General features: G+C 39.6%; 2 protein-coding genes across 2 annotated transcripts in view; one reads left to right on the top strand and one right to left on the bottom strand.

Annotated features, from left to right (window-relative positions):
- ubl7b (ubiquitin-like 7b (bone marrow stromal cell-derived)) overlaps nucleotides 1-17616 on the top strand; it is a 259966-nt gene that overhangs the window by 174347 nt on the left and 68003 nt on the right. The gene's annotated exons all lie outside the window — the stretch shown is intronic.
- cd276 (CD276 molecule) overlaps nucleotides 15938-17616 on the bottom strand; it is a 66113-nt gene continuing 64434 nt past the window's right edge. The window contains exon 8 of the mRNA XM_077713663.1: nucleotides 15938-16681. The gene's annotated coding sequence lies outside the window, so the exon portion shown is untranslated. The remainder of the gene's footprint in view (nucleotides 16682-17616) is intronic.

Below are 17616 nucleotides of genomic sequence, written 5' to 3'. Positions count from 1 at the left end.
GTAAATCAGATAGGTGAGGTGAGTGTTTGTGTGTGTGTGTCTGTATGACACGAATGTTCATGCTGGGAAGCCCTCGCAGACATTAAGTGGCAGAGGAATATGATTACAATTGATTAAATGCTGCTTTTTCCGACTCAGCTGCGCATATGTTTATAGTATTTATTTAGACTTGATACAGCATTAAAACCAGTAACATAAATCATAGAATGGCCAAGTACATTGTATAAAAAGCACTCTAAAGGAATTGAATAGTGTTGTTACTCTTAAGACCAGTAGAACAGTGAGTGTCATGGTCTGGTCTAGATCTTGATTCCTAAAATTCTTACTGTCCTCTTGGTCTCGTACCAGTCTTCATCGTCAGTCATTCAACTTCGATAACGTAAGGAAAAGCATTTGGGAAGATATCAAATCCAAACATTTCTTGTGCTGTATGGGTGACATTTTTCAGGGATCGTCTAGAAAACTATGGGTCACTTGATCTACAAGATTGACATCAGCAAACCTCTCACCCACATGACCTGATACACACTGCCTGACATCTGCACCCTGCAGTGAAAACTGGGACTTGTCAAAAAAAATGAACACCTCTCAGCAGACACCATCAAGTGTGAGCATTTTCCCGCTCAAGTCTGTCACGGCAGTAAACTCAACACCCTATTGAGCATGATGAGCATGCAGATGAGCTTCCCTTGCGAGGGGTCTGACAGTTGTTGCATATTTTTTTTCCTGAATCTTGTAGCAACTGTCCATGTGGCTGTTCCCAGAGGATCTAGTAGCTGAAGAAAATGGATATAGATTCCTTGCTCGATTATGAGCAACATTTTACTGTGGCTCGACTAAGGCATAACTGTTCAATAATCAGTCCCTCGTATATAAGCATTAAGACATGCCACACCTGCAAGAAGGATGTAGGTGTATCAAAAGTGCTAACAAACATATTGATAGATAGAAATTAGTGGAATTTTGTTCAACGTTCAACTTTTTTCCTCCAGCTTTTAAAACATGGGATCATTGTGGTTTTTGTTCACTATGCAAGGCTACCCTAAGGCCACATATTTAAATATCGCTGCATGTGTTCATAGATACTGTCAACTCTTGCAGTAAAACTGCTTTGTGCCAACGACCTTAGCTGAATGATAGCACCAATTAAATTATTTAGCATCTCAATAGAGTGTCCAAAAGTACATTAACAGATGGAGGCCCGCGGTGAGACTGATAATATTCTCATACTGCAGGGTTCACTGGCTTCATCTAACATTTACTCATGCACCATTGAGTGAAATTAGCCAGCGCTACACGGTTGATTCAGTGCGGGCTGGAGCTGCTTTCCAATAAGTCGATGGGAGGTATTGTATTACTCACTCACAATGAGCGCTGCACACCAAAAAGGACGAGCCTCCCTGAAATGCCGCATACCTCGGAGGATTGCTCGGGAATCCGCATACGCCTAGCCGAACGAAAACACCACAGACCGTGTGAAGTGGAACGGAAGGATTCTGAGATCCAATGGTTATGCTTCCTCCCATCTCAAAATTCCGTCCCATGGCCCATTTGAATTGTATGCTGTACTCCATCCAGTATGCCAGGGTGGACTTAAAGACTGACACTAGAGTTTAATTAAATCCTTAATTATTCAATTGACCCAGCAGCTGGTGATCAGTGGAAATGAAGCATGAAGAGGTTTTTTTTAATTTTATTAAAACCCGTTATCCTAAATTATATAAGCAATGTCAACTCAAATGAACATTAGCCTGCCTTTTGCATGATGCTAATTAGAACAGCAACTAAGTACACATCTTATTAAAAATCACAGTTTAGTACTCGCACTGTGTAAACCGCATGTACCTCCTGCCGCTAAGTGAATGTGTGTGCCAAGTAGTGCTAATGGAACACGACTAATCCTGGCCTAGATCCAGGCCCACTAAGGAAAACATGAGTCTAACAACTTATTGTGCTACAAACTGGATGAAGGAACACTGGATTCCTAAAAACACTATCAGTGATTTTCCACTTTCCAGTATACTCTCACTGTATTGAAATGCACCGTAACATGATCCAATAAAACTCGGCCCACAAAAATACAAAAGAAAATGGCAGTACAACTATTCCACAATAGTAACTGATCTGGAACGCTGTCTAACACATTGCGATGGAACATGTTTTTTTTTCAAGTGGAGAATGAAGCTGCCCAATTGAAGAGAGGAAAGCCCATATAATCCCATGTTATCTTACCATGACCAGGGTTGCAGGGGTGTTGGAGCCTATCTCAGCTAACTATGACCACTAGACGGGGGACACCCTAAATCGGTGGCCAGCCAATCACACCGCTCAAGGAGACAGACAACCAATCATAGTTAAGGGCAATTTAGATGATTTCAGAATCTGGGATAAAACCCACACAGTGCCCAACCCTGCAAAAAACTTTCTGGAAGTTGCCATTTCCTGTTTCTAAAATGTACCACATTAAAGTCCCACTGTCGCCTCAGGGAGTACTTTACTGAATTCGATAAATTGGACTTCACTGAGCCACGGCCCATAGTCGTTTTATTTGGAAAATAAACCAAAAAAGTGCAAAACAAAGCTTTCATCCCATTTTGCTGTTGACCAAGAAGCCAGAGTCAGTAACCGGTAGTCATCTATGAAAATGGAGACTTCATGTATTTTTATATTTTTCCCCAAGCAATTCCAATTTTTTTGGGAGGCACACTGGATAGCACGTGTTGCGTAGAAAACTGCACCAACACGAACACTGTGGAGATCATTTTTTTACAGTCCGACAAAATGGTCGTTTGCTTAAGCACATCCAGAAAGATTAATGCTCTGGTGACTATTCTGTTCTTTGATCTAAACACCTTACTGATGACTGCTTTGACCAAGTGAAAGACTGGAGTGTTTTCGTCAAGAGTTTTCAACAACGACATTGAAACTAAAAGAAAACACTGGGTTTATTGGTCTGCTGCCAAGAGTGCGCCGATCACATTTAAGTAATTGACCTAGATCTGAAAAATTGGAAGAATAGCTTTTATACCTCTTTCTCTCTCTCCCTCTCTCTCTGTCTTTCTCTCTGTACGGTGGTTACTTACTCTCTTTATCTATAAACCCAATGGCTCTGGACTACTGTTTACCATTGACTCAAATTTCCACCAGCTGGAATCATTGGACTGGATTTTGTCTCCAAGTCCGGTGGATCTTCCTGGATGTGTCACTGTAATATTGTAATATTTGGTGTAAAGATGAGAGCTTGAGAAGTGTCCATATCTTTCTTTGTGTTTTTGTTTGATTTTTCTCTATCATCTCCCAGGCATGACTCGTCCCGAGAAGCCATCAGCGCTGTCAAATAAAAACTTTTATCTCTTCATTCTTCTGGGGACTTAAACCTTTAAGACTCCAAATGCAGTAGTAAAAATCCCCCACAAACTCTGAATACACGCCCAGCTTAGTTTATTTTATGAGTCTTCATTGGGTTTATCACAGTGTAAACAAAGTTAAAACAGTGCCCTTCTGGAATTTTGGGAGTCACATTTTTACAAGCGCAGAGTGGATTTGAGACATTGATAATTGCAATGATTGCAGCAATGTTCTTGTGGCGGAGGTGATGGTATCACAGGGATTTGAGCACTGATGAAGGCCAGATGTCTTCTTCGAATGTGGGCCAATAAGTCTCATATTTACTTGTATCATTTGCTATAATTAACTTCCTACTGACATGGTAATGATTTAGTCCCCCCGTGGAAAGTTAGAACTAATCATTGGATTGGCTTAATCTTTGTAAAGCAATTTTCAATCAACAGTCTCCATCTTTGGATGCAACTGGAAATAACAATTTCCTCGAATAGCTCTTGAGAATATAAACAAGCCCCAAAGGTAAAAATCTTTGAAACCTGGTAAAAATGTGAATTATTATTGAGACAAACAGCATGAACAAAATAGTGCCATTTTAAACAATTAGTGTAGTTTATCATCTCTTAATAGTCTGTAGTAGTTTCTATATGCAGCATTGCATATGAATGCTATTTGGTCAAAACCCACACTCCTTCTATAAAACCTGGCTCAGTGCCTTGGGAAAGTCACATTATAGTATTAATATTTAAAGTCTTGTGCTTTCTTCCAGCTTCCCCTGCCTTTTTTATTTTTTCTAAACTGCCTGCAGGACATTGAAGTTAACTGTTTCTATAAAATGCTCAAACCTGCTGTCTTTGTTAAACGTCTTAAATTGCAGCTATTAATATTTACACATCCTCCATTTGCAAAAGGTCGCCAGACTGAGAGAGCAGATGGAGGCCAGTCAGAGTAGTGCGAAGTGACGAGGGTGTGTGCTAGCACGGCGAAACAGCCAAGAATGTGTTACTAAAGAAGCTGAGCAAAATATTAGATACAGCTCTCAGTGGGATTCCATGCACTTCTAACACGGTCATTAACATATTTTAACACTATAGATAATGACCTGCTGACTGGATCTCTTATACTAAATGTAGGATTACATGAGAAAATCTAGCTCTTTGATTTAACAACAGGAAATTTTGCATGTTAAACATTTAAGCAGGGTTTTACCCAGTATTTTATAAACCTGGCGGGACTGTGAACATACAGAGATATGTTATGTTGTATGTCGTATGTATAACATTCTGATATTATACATCCCCGTGTTGTACTGTACAGCTGCAATGGTAAATCATATTGTAATGCTGCTGAATGACCAATAAATAGATATCATAATGAACACTAACAGTATTTTGTCATAATGTAAATATTCTCATTCTGTCCAAAATCAGGAGAGGGATCCAACCTCCAGGAAACTAAAAATTAATTCACCTCGCTCCAGAAAGAAAAATGGGCCGGTCCTATCTGTCCATCTGCAAAGCCTACATCCTTGAACTGGTATGTCACCTACTAAATAATAAAACACAAACAAATATGACATTATTCTTTTTTAACCTGAAGTCTGAGCTGTACCTTTTTATAATTCGATCTGACGATACAACTGTTTAATGGTATTCTGTTGTGACATCCTCACCTTTTAGCTTTTGAGCTGAGAGACGACCTGAAATTGAACCCGAGTGGCGCTGCATGGCATATGAAAACAAAACTGGATGGCCTAGAGAGAACACTGAAGAACCATAATAACACCACTTTAACCAAGCAGCCGAGAGTCGCTCACATGTGCAGAGTGGCTTTCTGGCAGGGACAGCCATTGTTGGTTGGTTGATGAGCTGACGAAGAGGAGGAGGGCCAAATGCCAGGATTCCAGGTAAAGACACACACACCTACACACACTCATAGACACCTTGGCAAGAAAGGAATTGACACTCGAAGAAACCAGTTAACACATGGAAGAAGCAGACATAGTCCCACTCTGGGCTTTGATTACATTGCCAAGAAGGTTGCTTTTGTGTTCCAATCATTGATTGCATTCTTTCCATCGACATTCAATCATTGTTCTGGTAGAATTTTTTTCAGAGAATCCGCCCTGAATTTTTAATTCATAGTCTAATGTATTTCTTCCAAAATATGTACTGTAACTATGGCTCTACTACTGAAGTCAATGAATTGTATTTTTACTCCCAAACAAGTCCAGCAGTCACCCAACTGCTTGAACAAATTGTGCATATTTCTGCTGTTGTCAATAATGGTGCAAACCGAGAAATGTTGGATTACCTACTCTAAGTTCGCAGCAGGGCAAATGAGTTTAGACTAGTGGAACATTATTGATTGCAATTCTCAATTTATTGATTCCCATGAAGTCTGTTAATTGGAGTGGGAATTAATGAAGCAGAAATGGAGTTCACACCAGCTGCAACCAGCAAACATGATGTTGATTCAGTTTCCACAAGTTTGTTGTTTAAAGAAGCGAGATGGGTTGTCTGCCACTTTGTTGTGTAAATTGTTATACAATAACCATTTAAAAAATGCTATATTTTGCTCTGGTTTTATCTCAATCTAATTAAAATTCCAAAACTACAACTGGTTTCAGGAGTTCTAAATAGAATACTCAACGCAAAACTTAAATGAAAGAAACCAACAGAGATCATTTTCAAACAACAAAAACAACATCAACAACAAATCATTCAGCAGAACTGCCATAAGAGATTTTCCTCTTGGATATACATGCTAAATCAAAAATAATTATATCTTAGGGCCCCGCCTTCTCTTGAGGATTCTTTTTCACCATAAATATGTTTATGGCTCCAAGCTGTCGAAAGATGCTATTAGAGCAATTTGATTGGTTTCAACGAAATGTCATTAGTGAAAAATGTTCTCGTTCTTTTTGCGGGTAAATGAAGCCTACCCCACCTGACCTCAGGTCAGAGACTATATGCAAGATTGGTCTCCAATGGAAAGCCACAGCATTAATAGGCAACCATATGCACACTTAAAGCGCAAATCTGGGAAATGGGGTTAATATTAATAATTTAAGGCAATTTGCATGTTTTTCTGTTGATGCATTACTGACATGAATTCAATAAATTGGACTCGCGTGTAAAAAATATGATTTGTGCATACTTGTCTGCTAGAGTTTTTATTCAAAAACAGCTTTATTGAACAAGGTTCCGCAAATGGTAGTCAGTACAAAATAACAGAACAGAAATAAAAGAAAACATTTTTATTTGAGAAGTTTCACTCTTTGAGGAATGGATGCATTGGGCAACAGGGTAGGAGTAGTGATAAAGGCAGTACTTTGTTGGACATAGCTGAAGGAATCATTGGCATAATTGATGCCAAATTCACAATTGACCTCCTAGCAAACCCATGCCAACGGATCAAGTTCAACCTAACGTAAGGTTCCTTTAAGACCATCATATAGTTGTACGAATAATATGTTTAAAGCCGCTTCGTGGTGTCGAGCTTCACTCGCCTGACTTCGGTGCGGTCAGGTGCGGACTCGATTCCCGCTGGTGGCGGTATGATTGTGAGTGCGTATGGTCGTTTGTCTCTGTGTGCCCTACGATTGACTGGCGACCAGTCTAGGGTATAGTCTGCCTTTTGCCCGAAGACAGCTAGGTTAGGCTCCATCAACCCCCCGCCCCCCTCTCCTGGATAGGCGGTTTAGAAGATGATTATATATAATATGTTAACCAATTGATGCAAAGTAAGTAGACTTTTATTTTTTTTCAAATGATAAACTGTTACACAGTGGCAACCCCTGAGGGGAAAAGCTAAAAGTCAGTCTGCCAGGTACAGCTTGGAGACCGGAGACAGACTGCCACCAAGGTGCACTGACTGTCCCCTGAGAACGCGTCACAGGGACTAATCTTTTCCTATACAGTAGGCGCTTTGTGAATGATGGGCAAGTAGTTCAGGGTGAACCCTTTCGCCCATCAAAAAGCTGGTATAGATTCAAGCTCACTCACGACCCAAATGAGGGCAAACTAATAAAAAACTTGAGATGAGCTTGAAATGGCTCACTTGGTAAGGTTACCCGTCATGTGTTTGCTAGAGGGCCGTATGACTCTATCCCACAAAGGGCCAGCATAATCACAGTTTGAGAGTAATATTTATCACATGGAATAACTGTGCATCCCTCTCGTGACAGTGGAGCAGACTTTATCCCTCCAAGCCATCTGCACGAGAGAGAGACGAGAGCACCATGCACCAAGTGACCATAAAAATCCAGCATTCACCCGAGCATGTAATATAAGTGTCCCAACCATGGAAGGGATTATGTATTCTGGACGGGGCTTGCAGGTTGAGTTCGACGCAGAGATTTAGCGCCGATCTTCAAGAGGAACCTGAGCAAATAATACACACACTCCATCAAGCCATTATCCTTGGACCACACAGAGAGGTGTAGCTCCACATTTCATATTAAAGGGGAAATCAATAGTTCCCCCACAGGAGGGTTACAGCCTCTAATAGTACTGTAGTGCCGCTTTACATCACAGCCTATCCTTTTTACATCACCTTCTGATGGTTTTGTTTTGATTTTTGCATTTACAAAACAGCCAAGTGGACGCAGTCACCACCTGGTTAGCATATACAAAGTTTTAAGGCTGTATCTTTGAACCCAGGCTTTTCCCCTTCCAGTATGGATTTTGTATATTTGTCCCGTGCTTGGGTGAATTTTCTTCAGTTCCCTCAACCATTCCATAACTATGCGTGTTAGCATTATTGAGATGCGACACTGAGGATAGCTAGTGTATAAAATTGATAGTGAAATGTGCCTTGAATTTACACTACAGTTACTGCTTTATTGACTCGCTCCAATGCTTTGCTACATGGCGTGAAAAAAAAACAGAATAAATAGCTCATGATCCAAAGCATAATTCATCAATAACTTGTCCCTGTGATACATGGCATACAATTACACTGAGTCCCTTGCACAAATCCTCCACATTTTGTCGGATTTGTAAATTTACAAATTATTCAACGTATGTGAGCTACACTGTAATGGCTATAAGGCAGGAGTCCCTAATTACAGCCTTGTGGGGCTTTGCTTATCATCAACTCTGTTTTAGTGTGTGTATGTGTGTGTGTGTGTGAAATACTCCCAACACAGCCTTTGATGTAATTACTTTCCAAATGGCTCCCCCTCTAGCCAATATCCTGTTGGAAATTCACGGCCTTGGCTTGTTTGCCACGTCATTGGAACACCAGCATTTGTCTCTGGCTCACCTGCAGGAAGCACACATGCTGCACATCCACACCACACTTGCTCAGGTCCACCAAAAATAACAACACAGACAGCAGGTGCCATTAGTACTAAAAGAAATATTGTTGTGTTTAAGTAAATGAAATAAAAGAAATTGTAAATCCATCCAACACAACAAGGGATCTGGGGTTTTTTTAATTAAAAAAATACATAGATTCACACACTTAATTGCAGGTTCTTTGTCTAAACATTTTTTGTGCAATAAACAAAATGTATTTTTGTCGAGAAAAAATGTATTTTTCTAATGAAATTCAGGATTTTTTAATCAATTTTAGCAAAAAAAAAAATCACCATATGCAAACTTCTAAAGAACCACACATGGCTCCCAAGCCATAAGTTTTCTGTCATAAATCTTACTGATCCTGAGGGGATTAGCCAAAAGTCAGAAATTACCAGTACTTTATCTTTCATAATAAATTACCGCATCGTCATTATATGCTGACCTGTCACTTATGACCTCTGTAAGAAAAAAAGTAGTAACCACTAGAAGAATTGCTATTTATTAAAATATATGCAACCTTTAAAGGTGATATTTGTCAACACTGGGTCCTGTGTATGCATATTTCCATAATGGTTTGCTCACAGGGACCTTTACAAATGTAGACTGCATGAATTTCTCAACCGTTTTTATATTTATGACCCAGCAGAAACTTGTGGTTGACAAAGTATGTCACTACTTGTATCGTTATTATGTAATCTTCTCCACTTGTCATATTTTTTTTGTCTGAGCCTCAGTGCAATAACGCTAATGAGCAAGTGTGCTAATACATCCGAAGTAACTTCAGGGCACTCTTGTCGTAACAACTTGTTAGTCTAAGTCACCCCATTAAAACCACCAAATTGGATTTTTTGACAATGTTACAGTGCTAAGAACCAAATAGATATGGAACTTGAGCTGTCCAAGTAAGTGTGAGAACTTCCCACTGGCCTTTTTGTATGAAAATGTATGGTGGCCAGCTATGGTCCTCATGCTCACAACCAACCTGGGTAGATTCACTCAGTCACTTTTTGTCATGCATGGCACCTCCAGCTCATTAAGGCCAAGGCATCATTAGTGGGCAACAGCGTACGTTATCCCCGAATGCGGCTCAGGGGACCCACACGGGGGAATGAGAGAGAAAATAGGGTTCTCTAATGATAGCTGCATGCTGAATGTCGATCGATGCAAGCTCCTGTGAGCATATTTGCATTTAAACCCATTTAAAGAAACATTTTTACCTTAAATTATGGTCAGTACAGTAATCCCTCAAATATCGCGTATAATGTAGACCAGACATGGCCGTAAAGTAGGATCACTCATTACTACATACCATACTACATGTATCGCGCCTATACATAAATTTAACTATGAAGAAGTGTATTTATTAAATATTACAGTTATAGGGAAATTAAAAGACTGTAATGTATTCATTTCTAAATATAATCAATAGATAAAAAAATGGGAGATTTAGTCCAGGTCCTCCAATGTTGAGTTGAGGAACATGTTTCCAAGTTGTGATTCTTGTGCAGAAATCACTATTTAACTTAGGAAGTCACTATTTAACTTAGATGCTCCCATAGACAGTATTTGAACTGTGAATAAACCAATTCGCTTAAACCCTCCCAGTTCAAATGGACTGGACATCTACTACTGTTAAACTCATTTAAATTCCAGCAGAAGCTTGAATACAGCTACATAATTGGAAGTCTATTATTGTTATCAGCACTGAAAAAGGGAAAGCGTAAACCAAAAGGCTGGCAATAGCTGTCGTGAATTGCCTCAGGCAAAACTGTCCATGATGGGCATTATGGCCGTAATGAAACATGTGCTCACGTGTGAGCCATGGGGGCGAAGAATCGCCTTGCTGGCGTTGAGAAATTTTTGCTTAATTTTCACAGCCCATTGAGTTTGCCACCTCCCGCCATGTGGAGTGCTATCCCATGTACATTACGCTCTAATTTAATTAGCCACACGTTTTCCCTTGCATGACAACATTTGCTCTCTGAAACGCGTCCGTAATTACCACTGAAATACTTGGCGGAAATCAGTAAGAGGAAAAAAAAAACCTTTGACAAAGTGGCTGTCTTTAATTCTATTCGGCTGTAGCGTATAACAGTAGCCAGAGTAAAAACTAACCACCAATCAGTCTCCTATGGTAGAAGGATTTCTTGTAATTGGTCTGTTAGATAAATGGGTTACTTCTAGTATTCCAACATCCCCCAGTAGTATATCTAAGATGGATGAGCAAAGCTGAATTTCCACGCTTTTTTGACTCCGCCATCAGACTTCAGTGGAGCACAATGTCAAAGTTTGATTTTGATGATTCCCTGTGAGATCTAACTCTTAGTGTTGTGGTGGTCTTGGGGAGTTAACAGTTGTCCTTGAGAGGGAGGGTGTGTAGTCTTTATTATTTGTCAAATATTACTTTGACGCTGATGCACTTGGACGTGTTCATCAATCATTCCACATTGCGGAGCAGAAGCTGATATGGTAACGAGCCATGCAAATAACAATTAAGATGGCATTAAGCGTTTTAGCACAATCATTACAGTTAATATTTGTTATTGAATGATCAAAACATGCTAAGTATGTGTACATATAATATGGACATGCACACATTTTGTTTGTGTATGAGTACGGTAGGTGTGGTATACCAATTATGAATAGTTTAATAATAATAATCATCATTTTTGTTACTGATTGCATGCTTGTTCATGTACGAATATAAAAGGACAAATAACACTTCTATCCACCTGCCATAGTTTTAGAGTAATGACTTTGCCTTAATGGACCTGGTGAAGACTAGTCTTAAAAAATTAATAATTGGTCTCTGATAGTGTTACATTCTAGTAGCGTTATTAATTTTTTGGTCATTTAAAGATTATAATCTGTATCCCTTCAACAGCCAACTATTAGAATGTAGCAAAAAGTGTGATTCCAGACTACTGCCTTTAGTTAGCGGGGATAGTGTCCAGCAATCCACGTGAGGATAAGGAAAATGGATACATTTTATAGCAGATTTTGCCTTGATATGATTTGAAGCATCACAGCGCTCCCATCTTTATCTTCTCCTGTTGCTAAACAATCCCACATTTTTTTTCACTGCCTTTTTTATGGAAAAGGCCTCAAGTGTTTAAGTACCTTTTCTTTATAAGGCATATTTTCTCTGCCATCACATCCCATGAAAGGAAAATGGAATACAGATATCATCTGGGACTTTTTCACTCACTACGTAGGTGACTTTCATCTTTTCTTAGCAAGTACGGAAGTAGCCGTCTTCTAATACCTAATATTAAATTCAATCATTTTAACGTGTCATTTGAGATTTAAAAAATCATTGCATTACATTCATTGATAAATACACAAAGCAACCTTTTAGTAATTAGCTTGCATCTTACATGCGGTTCATGTGGTGTTTGTGCAGTCTATGTCACACATTTTACACAGAATGTAACATTCTATAACTTATAGTGAGTAACATATACTGAAAATTACATTTCCCCAAGAAACACCATCCAGAACTGTTCATTTTGCTAATTTTCCAGCCACCATGACTAAATGGAAGAACACAACAACAACAACAACGACAACAACAACAACAAGCGTGCAAAGGGAGGTTTGATAGCCCAGAAGCATTTGATCAGGCAATGCTCCCCTCTCAACATGTTCGTTGCACTCCACACTTTGGAAAAAAAGATCTGCATCCTCCAGCAGCTAAGAAGCCCCCGAGCCACTAAAAATTACCGATGACTTATCTGGCCAATAAGTTCTAATCAGACAGCTGCCGTTTGGGCCACTGTAAACAAAAGTAATTACAGTAGATGTGATGGATGGAGAAAATAAGACACTTTTGTGCGTGCTCAGGATGAGCCTGCTGATACTTTGTGGAGCAGAACACTTTAATTAGGGACAGCAGCATTCAATGAGCCTGACCAAGCACATGTTGCTAAAATAAGACTGCCTATTCTTGATTTCACTTTAAGCTGTACGTTCCCTTGTGTCTCCCACAACATCGCTTCCTTATCACCTTTTCTAGACTAACTGTTAAAAACTGCAGTCAATGAGTGGTATTTTATTGAACATTTGCTCTTACTAACCAATTTGTGAGGTTTTCCACGTGTAAATGTATTTTTTTTTGTTTATGTGGTAGGAGGCGTTCCGGGTGGCGTTGATGGTTTCCGGTTATAATGGATGGACCAGCAAAAAGTAAGTGAATTTGCCTTAAAAACGTTCTATTCCAGAGCGACAGACTGAGCTTATCCAAGAGTTTAGGTGCTAGCGTAGTGATACCTTGTTGTTTTGATTGATAGATACTCGAAAATTACAGTAGACGAAGGCTTGATAAATACGCTCTCGAAGTTTCCCAAGCTTTGGAAAACTCGTATCGCACTATCATGCACTTTTGTGTGAAACTGAACTTTTGGTCGCCGTACGTTTGGTCGCTGGACATTTGGTCGCCGGACGCTTGGTCGCCGGACGCTTGGTCGAGCGGACGCTTGGTCGAGCGGACGCTTGGTCGCCGGACGCTTGTTCGCCGGACGCTTGGTCGCGTGGACGCAAACGTCCGAGTGCCCCTAATGGGCAATTAATTATCAATTATCTGAAAGTGGTTTGCGTTTTTCACCTTTTACATTGGGCTAAAATCTAAAAAAAAATGGTGTGGTACTTTGCATCAGTTAGAAGGTTACGATGCCAAAACAAAATGTTAATACATTGGATTGCAGATTCATGAAATTCATAAATGTTCTCCATTTGTAGTCCGTCTATTGAAAATCGACCTAGTTGTGATGTTTTGGTTCAAGACGAGAGCCTTGTTGTTGTTTCTGATGTGTAAATGAAGAGATTAATGGTGTCCATTGGCTTGCAAAACATTACCACATGATGCAAACCACAATCAACAATTACAAAGGGCGGCCTCATCCTACTTTAACCTTGTCGTGTACGTTGACAGGCAGAGACCATTTATTTTTGGTTGAACATTTATGCCATACAGTATATCAACTATCAAAAAAATAGTATAAATAACACATTAATTCAAGGAATGTTCAAGGAATCGTTGGTCTTCAGTTGCTTCTTTTCTCCTTTTGCCATGACATCATTTCCTCAGGTTGTAAATCAAAGAAAAAAGTAAAAGGTTCCTGTAGTCATCCTCCTAAGAGACCAGGTTGGCTGGCACAAGGCGACATGTATATGCAGAGATTACATTTTAATGACGTAACAAGAAAAGGCTTTTATTTCATTGAAGGGCAAACATGCAGAAATGGAGAAAAGGTGTAACTTGATCGGAAGCAGTGTGTTTGGTCTTGAAATATACATGAAAACTTGTCCATGTGTCACAAATCATCGATTCAGGACTGCAGTTCAGTTGTTGTCGGACTAGATACGTGCTTTTTGGTATGGATTTGGTATGATAGTTATGTCAAGTAACGGCTCGAGAGATACTAGAGGCCAACTTACACTAAGGGACCGCTTACAAGGCAAACATACCTTTTATTACAAATGATATTTGTGCCTTCTGTGAGTTTTAACTGCACTTAACTTGGTACTTTCTTAGCTTTTCCAAAGAGGAAACTTATTGTGAATTCCAAAGTTAAATTCACAGCCTGAACGCTTGTTTCAGAGCGTCATAAAACAGCGTGCTTATTAGCAAGTTCAGTCGAAAAGTATCGCTCCGCCACAGTTGCATTGGCTGCTTTATGCGCCGCTTCATCCTCTGCATACTAAGTATGCCATCAGGCCTCCTCGGGGGAAATAAAAAAAACGTTAAAACGCTGCTCCTGAAGTGGCGAACAAACCCGGGCAGATCGTAAAAATGATGCAAGGGGCGCTTCCGGCGAGCGGCTTTTTTTTTCTCCTGTGTTTACGCGCGATGTAAGTGGCCATAGCCAAACTTATTTACATGCACTTTAATGGCCTGTGATGGAGAATCTGCCGTTGCCATGAATAAACTATTTGTTCATTGGTATTCACTCGTGTCCCTGGAGCTGTTTCTCTTTATTTCCTCATTTAATTGCAATGGCTTCCTGTCAGCGATTAGCACGTCGCATTGGAAGCACGCAGGCCCTCTGAGTCCAAAGTACTTGGAAGCGATTGCTGACCTCAGGTGTCTTGTTGCTCCATTCCACAATGGAACAGATCAGTCGACATTTTCTATTACTGAGGGTATCAATTATTCTGTCACGAGCATGGAAGAAGTGTATGTGTGTGTCATTTGTAAATTGTGGAAGAAAGAACCCACGAGGAATGTACTGTGACGTAGCATTGGTGTTACCTAAACAATTATGCATCACTGTATGTACTGTATGTTCAACTGGAGAATGATTCAAAGTTTTAATCGCTATTGCTCAGCAGTGTAATGTCGGAGATGTAAGAGGCAATCAGAAAGGCACCCAAACTTTCACAAAGGCTAAGTACTAGAAATATTTGTACCTGGAATTTTTTACTTTGAAGGTAGTTGCATAGTCTTGTACAGAATTTAGTAGTTAGATTCTGCTTAAGGTGTCACAACATTCTATTTACTGAAAATTTCCTGCCAAGTGTTTGCTCAGTTTGTCGGTTTAAGTCCCCCCCCTTCTTAGCAAAGTTTGCTCTGTGAACTGCCTCAAAAAACAACTTTGGAAGCAGTTTGGCTGTTTTGTTTCTTTAAATTGCCAATTGGGAGACCAATTTGCCGGAAAGCTTTAACTTCTTAGCTAATTTCTACAACTGTTTCTTCAGTTTTTCTACATAAGGTTCTTTCTTATTAATGCCATCTATTTTGTGAGGCTCACGAGCTGCAGAAAAAAAATAATATGCTGCTTCTTTGCTCATATTTCATAGTTGGGATGTTTTTCCATAACCTTTCCTGTTTCCCCCTTTTCCTTCCAAATGTACCAATACTTATTATGGCCAAACAGTTCAATTTTACTTTTGACAGACCACAGGGAATGTCACCAAAAAATGAAAGTTTTTGGCCTCAGGCGCATTTAGCAAACTGGGCAATTTTTTTGTGGGATTTTTTTGGCAGTAATGATTCCTTCCTGGCAGAGTGGCTTTTTAGACCATGCTGGTATAAAATCCATTCTATTGTGGATAATGACCTAGCCTTACCAGTTTCCGCCAGTATACTTTGCTTTTGGGTTGATATCGATATTTTGCATTATTTCCTGAATAGACACTCATTTTTGAGCGCCTTGTTAACTGGTCATCTGAAAACAGAAGCCAAAAATTAACCAGACTATTAGAACTGTAGGTTCACTTGTCTGATTTCAGCACGAAAAAGCATAGGAAAGATTCCTGGTCGGTGCTGGTATGATTGTGCATGCGAATGGTTGTTGATCAACAATTTATTCATTGTGTCTTCAATACAAATAGGCAACATTTTGGCATTGAAATATTGGCACGGACACAGAATAACACTTGTACCTGTAATGAGACCCTGTATACTGGTAACCAACAAGATTAAACTTGCTGCACCGGCTGTAGTCTTGCGTTCATTGAAAACAATACAATACAGTATAGAAGGCTGTTGGGGTGTCTCCCATGCACCATTTGCAGCTTGCTGAAGCTTACAATTCAATAACAATCACCTCCAGTTCCAGGAGATAGCAGAAGGGAAGACTAGGATCAAACGTGGACAGATAACATTAACCTAGGCGACAAACTAATTAGTGAGCTCAGTTGTGGGTAAATGATGGACAGAATTTCAACATCTGAAATGTTTTCTTGCCAAAACGTATTCCTTCTGACTTGTACATTAAAAAGGTTTAGCTGTTATGATTGTTTGCTGTCTAGTGGTATTTTTCCATTGATAGAAAAAGGGAATTAGGGCCATAAGTACATACTTGAACGATTTTTGTTGATGGACACATGACAGAGCTTTACATGCAAAGACGAAGGCAGTGATGATGGTGATGATGGGGGACTTGTGTTCCACTGGGGCGAGGACATTATAATGGTTCATTGCCAAAGTCTGTCACCAGGTTGATGGATTCTGTTGGCACATTGATGAATTCTGTTGGTTGCAGAGACATTAGCCACCAGACCTCATTGTACCTGCTGGCGACCTAAACAAGCTGATGGCAAAAAAAAAAAAGATTGAATTAAGAGTATTATCTTCAAAGATTTTTGTGAAAATCAGAGAGAAAACAAAATTTTAAAAATTAAGATACCTTGAATGAAAGCAGAAATCGTACTGTGGTTAAGAAAAACAAAAACATCTGAGTATTTACCCATTTGACAACAATAGACAAAAAAAAATCAGTGTACGGAATTTAAGAGTATTATTGATGTATGCATTTAACATTTATAACCTTCTAACTGTACACTTTGAGATTTTGGAGATCTTAGCAGTACCCTCACGAGTTCAAATCACACCCGCTTGTTTGGCATGTAACAGTCATCTCAATTAGAAAGCGTGTATAGCTAGTGAATAAAATTTGTAGTTTCTGTAAGTCTTGCTTCAAACAGGCAAATACGTCTCCAGCTCTCCCCGAGCGGACCTAAGCCGTTCAACGTTTCCTTATATCTAAATCAAAAGGGATAGGTGACGGGTTTAGAGAAGCACGACCAAGGTTTTAATGTAGCACACCATCTCCTGCGCAATGTAGCAAAGATTATTAGAACTTCTCCCTATACTTAGCATTCAGCACCCTTGACCAGAAAGCAGAATAAAACCAAAGCTCTCCTTGCGGGCAAACATTTTCATTTAGGAATCGATGCATGTGCATCCAAAAGAGCGAATTGTATAATGTATCTGTGAAAACACGCCATTGTACGAGCATCACTAAATGGCACAGTTAATGTAAAGGTTTAATGAACTTCTGAAACCTATTTTTTATACTCCCCTAGAAAGAAGTGAGGCAAGGAAGTGGACCAATGTTTCTTTTTCTTAAAAAACGACCATGTATGGTAAGGCTTAGTCACTGTGGTCCAGTGGCAAGTACATTGCTCAGAACTTGAGATGGTGAAGTTCAAATCAGGAGTGGGTTTGAATCAACTCTTTGCAATT

This window comes from Stigmatopora nigra, chromosome 3, assembly GCF_051989575.1.
Source record: "Stigmatopora nigra isolate UIUO_SnigA chromosome 3, RoL_Snig_1.1, whole genome shotgun sequence".
Lineage (NCBI taxonomy): Eukaryota > Metazoa > Chordata > Actinopteri > Syngnathiformes > Syngnathidae > Stigmatopora > Stigmatopora nigra.
Note: the sequence above shows the minus strand (reverse complement) of the source record. Positions and strands in the feature narration are given on the sequence as shown.